This window comes from Taudactylus pleione, unplaced genomic scaffold, assembly GCF_031769625.1.
Source record: "Taudactylus pleione unplaced genomic scaffold, aTauple2 ptg000087l, whole genome shotgun sequence".
NCBI lineage: Eukaryota > Metazoa > Chordata > Amphibia > Anura > Myobatrachidae > Taudactylus > Taudactylus pleione.
The window spans coordinates 272,501-277,500 of record NW_028284489.1 but is presented as its reverse complement, the minus strand read 5'-3'; the positions used below and the strand labels follow the sequence as shown (position 1 = coordinate 277,500).

The 5,000-nt window shown below is 37.4% G+C and overlaps 5 non-coding genes and 17 pseudogenes across 5 annotated transcripts in view; all 22 read left to right on the top strand.

Moving 5' to 3' along the window:
* Positions 1–41: 41 nt before the first annotated feature.
* LOC148528490 (5S ribosomal RNA) lies at positions 42–160 on the top strand. Its single transcript, XR_015877907.1, has one exon. It is a non-coding gene; the product is annotated as a 5S ribosomal RNA (ribosomal RNA).
* A 116-nt stretch (positions 161–276) lies between these two features.
* Positions 277–396, top strand: LOC148528489 (5S ribosomal RNA; annotated as a pseudogene).
* Positions 397–512: 116 nt separating this feature from the next.
* LOC148528488 (5S ribosomal RNA) lies at positions 513–631 on the top strand (annotated as a pseudogene).
* A 116-nt stretch (positions 632–747) lies between these two features.
* LOC148528487 (5S ribosomal RNA) lies at positions 748–866 on the top strand (annotated as a pseudogene).
* Positions 867–981: 115 nt separating this feature from the next.
* LOC148528486 (5S ribosomal RNA) lies at positions 982–1,100 on the top strand. The gene has a single exon (XR_015877999.1). It is a non-coding gene; the product is annotated as a 5S ribosomal RNA (ribosomal RNA).
* Positions 1,101–1,216: 116 nt separating this feature from the next.
* Positions 1,217–1,335, top strand: LOC148528485 (5S ribosomal RNA; annotated as a pseudogene).
* Positions 1,336–1,451: 116 nt separating this feature from the next.
* Positions 1,452–1,570, top strand: LOC148528484 (5S ribosomal RNA; annotated as a pseudogene).
* Positions 1,571–1,686: 116 nt separating this feature from the next.
* On the top strand, positions 1,687–1,805 carry LOC148528483 (5S ribosomal RNA; annotated as a pseudogene).
* A 117-nt stretch (positions 1,806–1,922) lies between these two features.
* LOC148528482 (5S ribosomal RNA) lies at positions 1,923–2,041 on the top strand (annotated as a pseudogene).
* A 114-nt stretch (positions 2,042–2,155) lies between these two features.
* On the top strand, positions 2,156–2,274 carry LOC148528481 (5S ribosomal RNA). The gene has a single exon (XR_015877998.1). It is a non-coding gene; the product is annotated as a 5S ribosomal RNA (ribosomal RNA).
* A 116-nt stretch (positions 2,275–2,390) lies between these two features.
* Positions 2,391–2,509, top strand: LOC148528480 (5S ribosomal RNA; annotated as a pseudogene).
* A 115-nt stretch (positions 2,510–2,624) lies between these two features.
* LOC148528479 (5S ribosomal RNA) lies at positions 2,625–2,743 on the top strand (annotated as a pseudogene).
* A 116-nt stretch (positions 2,744–2,859) lies between these two features.
* Positions 2,860–2,978, top strand: LOC148528478 (5S ribosomal RNA; annotated as a pseudogene).
* A 115-nt stretch (positions 2,979–3,093) lies between these two features.
* LOC148528477 (5S ribosomal RNA) lies at positions 3,094–3,212 on the top strand (annotated as a pseudogene).
* Positions 3,213–3,328: 116 nt separating this feature from the next.
* LOC148528476 (5S ribosomal RNA) lies at positions 3,329–3,447 on the top strand (annotated as a pseudogene).
* A 116-nt stretch (positions 3,448–3,563) lies between these two features.
* LOC148528475 (5S ribosomal RNA) lies at positions 3,564–3,682 on the top strand (annotated as a pseudogene).
* A 116-nt stretch (positions 3,683–3,798) lies between these two features.
* LOC148528474 (5S ribosomal RNA) lies at positions 3,799–3,917 on the top strand (annotated as a pseudogene).
* A 117-nt stretch (positions 3,918–4,034) lies between these two features.
* LOC148528473 (5S ribosomal RNA) lies at positions 4,035–4,153 on the top strand (annotated as a pseudogene).
* A 115-nt stretch (positions 4,154–4,268) lies between these two features.
* LOC148528472 (5S ribosomal RNA) lies at positions 4,269–4,387 on the top strand (annotated as a pseudogene).
* A 116-nt stretch (positions 4,388–4,503) lies between these two features.
* On the top strand, positions 4,504–4,622 carry LOC148528471 (5S ribosomal RNA; annotated as a pseudogene).
* A 116-nt stretch (positions 4,623–4,738) lies between these two features.
* Positions 4,739–4,857, top strand: LOC148528470 (5S ribosomal RNA). Its single transcript, XR_015878015.1, has one exon. It is a non-coding gene; the product is annotated as a 5S ribosomal RNA (ribosomal RNA).
* A 115-nt stretch (positions 4,858–4,972) lies between these two features.
* Positions 4,973–5,000, top strand: part of LOC148528469 (5S ribosomal RNA) — a 119-nt gene continuing 91 nt past the window's right edge. Inside the window, exon 1 of the ribosomal RNA XR_015877997.1 lies at positions 4,973–5,000. This exon is cut by the window's right edge and continues 91 nt beyond it. This is a non-coding gene — a ribosomal RNA (5S ribosomal RNA).

Below are 5,000 nucleotides of genomic sequence, written 5' to 3'. Positions count from 1 at the left end.
AGTTAAGAAGTAATAGATGTCTAAAGTTAATATTTTTGAGCACCTACAGCCAAACCACACTGGACATGCCCAATCTCGTTTGATCTTGGAAGCTATGCAGTGTTGGGCCTGGTTAGTACTTGGATGGGAGACCACCTGGGAATACCAGGTGCTGTAGGTAATTTTATGCAGCCATAACATTCTTTTCTATTACATTGTACATTTATATTTTTCAACTTATCAATGAATTTACTTGAGTTAAGAAGTAATAGAGGTCTAAATTTAATGCTTTTGAGCACCTACGGCCAAACCACCCTGGACATGCCCAATCTCGTCTGATCTTGGAAGCTATTCAGTGTTGGGCCTGGTTAGTAGTTGGATGGGAGACCACCTGGGCAATACCAGGTGCTGTAGGTAATTTTATATAGCCATATCATTCTTTTCTATTACATTTTACATTACATTTTTTCAACTTATCAATGAATTTACTTGAGTTAAGAAGTAAAAGAGGTCTAAAGTTAATGGTTTTGAACACCTACTGTCAAACCACACTGGACATGCCCAATCTCGCCTGATCTTGAAAGCTATGCAGTGTTGGGCCTGGTTAGTACTTGGATGGGAGACCACCTGGGAATGCCAGGTGCTGTAGGTAATTTTATACTGGCATAACATTCTTTTCTATTACATTTTACATTTAATTTTTTCAACTTATCAATGAATTTACTTGAGTTAAGAAGTAATAGAGGTCTAAATTTAATGCTTTTGAGCACCTACGGCCAAACCACACTGGACATGCCCAATCTCGTCTGGTCTTGGAAGCTATGCAGTGTTGGGCCTGGTTAGTACTTGGATGGGAGACCACCTGGGAATACCAGGTGCTGTAGGTAATTTTATACTGCCATAACATTCTTTTCTATTACATTTTACATTTCATTTTTCAACTTATCATTGAATTTACTTGAGTTAAGAAGTAAAAGAGGTCTAAAGTTAATGGTTTTGAGCACCTACAGCCAAACCACACTGGACATGCCCAATCTCGTCTGAACTTGGAAGCTATGCAGTGTTGGGCCTGGTTAGTACTTGGATGGGAGACCACCTGGGAATACCAGGTGCTGTAGGTAATTTTATACTGCCATAACAGTCTTTTCTATTACATTTTACATTTAATTTTTTCAACTTATTAATGAATTTACTTGAGTTAAGAAGTAATAGAGGTCTAAAGTTAATGATTTTGAGCACCTACAGCCAAACCACACTGGACATGCCCAATCTCGTCTGATCTTGGAAGCTATGCAGTGTTGGGCCTGGTTAGTAGTTGGATGGGAGACCACCTGGGAATACCAGGTGCTGTAGGTAATTTTATATAGCCATATCATTCTTTTCTATTACATTTTACATTACATTTTTTCAACTTATCAATGAATTTACTTGAGTTAAGAAGTAAAAGAGGTCTAAAGTTAATGGTTTTGAACACCTACTGTCAAACCACACTGGACATGCCCAATCTCGTCTGATCTTGAAAGCTATGCAGTGTTGGGCCTGGTTAGTACTTGGATGGGAGACCACCTGGGAATGCCAGGTGCTGTAGGTAATTTTATACTGGCATAACATTCTTTTCTATTACATTTTACATTTAATTTTTTCAACTTATCAATGAATTTACTTGAGTTAAGATGTAATAGAGGTCTAAATTTAATGCTTTTGAGCAACTACAGCCAAACCACACTGGACATGCCCAATCTCGTCTGATCTTGTAAGCTATGCAGTGTTGGGCCTGGTTTGTACTTGGATGGGAAACCACCTGGGAATACCAGGTGCTGTAGGTAATTTTATACAGAAAAAAACATTCTTTTCTATTACATTTTACATTTATTTTTTTCAACTTATCAATGAATTTACTTGAGTTAAGAAGTAAAAGAGGTCGAAAGTTAATGTTTTTGAGCACCTACAGCCAAACCACGCTGGACTTGCCCAATCTCATCTGATCTTGGAAACTATGCAGTGTTGGGCCTGGTTAGTACTTGGATGGGAGACCACCTGGGAATACCAGCAGCTGTAGGTAATTTTATACTGCCATAACATTCTTTTCTATTACATTTTACATTTCATTTTTCAAATAATCATTGAATTTACTTGGGTTAAGAAGTAAAAGAGGTCTAAAGTTAATGTTTTGAGCACCTACAGCCAAACCACACTGGACATGCCCAATCTCGTCTGAACTTGGAAGCTATGCAGTGTTGGGCCTGGTTAGTACTTGGATGGGAGACCACCTGGGAATACCAGGTGCTGTAGGTAATTTTATACTGCCATAACATTCTTTTCTATTACATTTTACATTTAATTTTTTCAACTTATCAATGAATTTACTTGAGTTAAGAAGTAAAAGAGGTCTAAAGTTAATGTTTTTGAGCACCTATAGCCAAACCACACTGGACATGCCCAATCTCGTCTGATCTTGGAAGCTATGCAGTGTTGGGCCTGGTTAGTACTTGGATGGGAGACCTCCTGGGAATACCATGTGCTGTAGGTAATTTTATGCAGCCATAACATTCTTTTCTTTTACATTTTACATTTAATTTTTTAACTTATCAATGAATTTATTTGAGTTAAGAAGTAAAAGAGGTCTAAAGTTAATGTTTTTGTGTGCATACAGCCAAACCACACTGGACATACCCAATCTCATCTGATCTTGGAAGCTATGCAGTGTTGGGCCTGGTTAGTACTTGGACGGTAGACCACCTGGGAATACCAGGTGCTGTAGGTAATTTTATATAGCCATAACATTCTTTTCTATTACATTTTAAATTGCATTTTTTCAACTTATCAATGAATTTACTTGAGTTAGGAAGTAAAAGAGGTCTAAAGTTAATGTTATTGAGCACCTACAGTCAAACCACACTGGACATGCCCAATCTCGTCTGATCTTGGAAGCTATGCAGTGTTGGGCCTGGTTAGTACTTGGATCGGAGACCACCTGGGAATACCAGGTGCTGTAGGTAATTTTATTCTGCCATAACTTTCTTTTCTATTACATTTTACATTTCATTTTTCAACTTATCATTGAATTTACTTGAGTTAAGAAGTAAAAGAGGTCTAAAGTTAATGTTTTTGAGCACCTACAGCCAAACCACACTGGACATGCCCAATCTCATCTGAACTTAGAAGCTATGCAGTGTTGGGCCTGGTTAGTACTTGGATGGGAGACCACCTGGGAATACCAGGTGCTGTAGGTAATTTTATACTGCCATAACAGTCTTTTCTATTACATTTTACATTTAATTTTTTCAACTTATTAATGAATTTACTTGAGTTAAGAAGTAATAGAGGTCTAAAGTTAATGATTTTTAGCACCTACAGCCAAACCACACTGGACATGCCCAATCTCGTCTGATCTTGGAAGCTATGCAGTGTTGGGCCTGGTTAGTAGTTGGATGGGAGACAACCTGGGAATACCAGGTGCTGTAGGTAATTTTATATAGCCATATCATTCTTTTCTATTACATTTTACATTACATTTTTTCAACTTATCAATGAATTTACTTGAGTTAAGAAGTAAAAGAGGTCTAAAGTTAATGGTTTTGAACACCTACTGTCAAACCACACTGGACATGCCCAATCTCGTCTGATCTTGAAAGCTATGCAGTGTTGGGACTGGTTAGTACTTGGATGGGAGACCACCTGGGAATGCCAGGTGCTGTAGGTAATTTTATACTGGCATAACATTCTTTTCTATTACATTTTACATTTAATTTTTTCAACTTATCAATGAATTTACTTGAGTTAAGATGTAATAGAGGTCTAAATTTAATGCTTTTGAGCAACTACAGCCAAACCACACTGGACATGCCCAATCTCGTCTGATCTTGTAAGCTATGCAGTGTTGGGCCTGGTTTGTACTTGGATGGGAAACCACCTGGGAATACCAGGTGCTGTAGGTAATTTTATACAGAAAAAAACATTCTTTTCTATTACATTTTACATTTATTTTTTTCAACTTATCAATGAATTTACTTGAGTTAAGAAGTAAAAGAGGTCGAAAGTTAATGTTTTTGAGCATCTACAGCCAAACCACGCTGGACTTGCCCAATCTCATCTGAAGTTGGAAACTATGCAGTGTTGGGCCTGGTTAGTACTTGGATGGGAGACCACCTGGGAATACCAGGAGCTGTAGGTAATTTTATACTGCCATAACATTCTTTTCTATTACATTTTACATTTCATTTTTCAAATAATCATTGAATTTACTTGGGTTAAGTAGTAAAAGAGGTCTAAAGTTAATGTTTTTGAGCACCTATAGCCAAACCACACTGGACATGCCCAATCTTGTCTGATCTTGGAAGCTATGCAGTTTTGGACCTGGTTAGTACTTGGATGGGAGACCACCTGGGAATACCATGTGCTGTAGGTAATTTTATGCAGCCATAACATTCTTTTCTTTTACATTTTACATTTAATTTTTTCAACTTATCAATGAATTTATTTGAGTTAAGAAGTAAAAGAGGTCTAAAGTTAATGTTTTTGAGTGCATACAGCCAAACCACACTGGACATACCCAATCTCATCTGATCTTGGAAGCTATGCAGTGTTGGGCCTGGTTAGTACTTGGACGGGAGACCACCTGGGAATACCAGGTGCTGTAGGTAATTTTATATAGCCATAACATTCTTTTCTATTACATTTTAAATTACATTTTTTCAACTTATCAATGAATTTACTTGAGTTAAGAAGTAAAAGAGGTCTAAAGTTAATGTTATTGAGCACCTACAGTCAAACCACACTGGACATACCCAATCTCGTCTGATCTTGGAAGCTATGCAGTGTTGGGCCTGGTTAGTACTTGGATGGGAGACCACCTGGGAATACCAGGTGCTGTAGGTAATTTTATACTGCCATAACATTCTTTTCTATTACATTTTACATTTCATTTTTCAACTTATCATTGAATTTACTTGAGTTAAGAAGTAAAAGAGGTCTAAAGTTAATGTTTTTGAGCACCTACAGCCAAACCACACTGGACATGC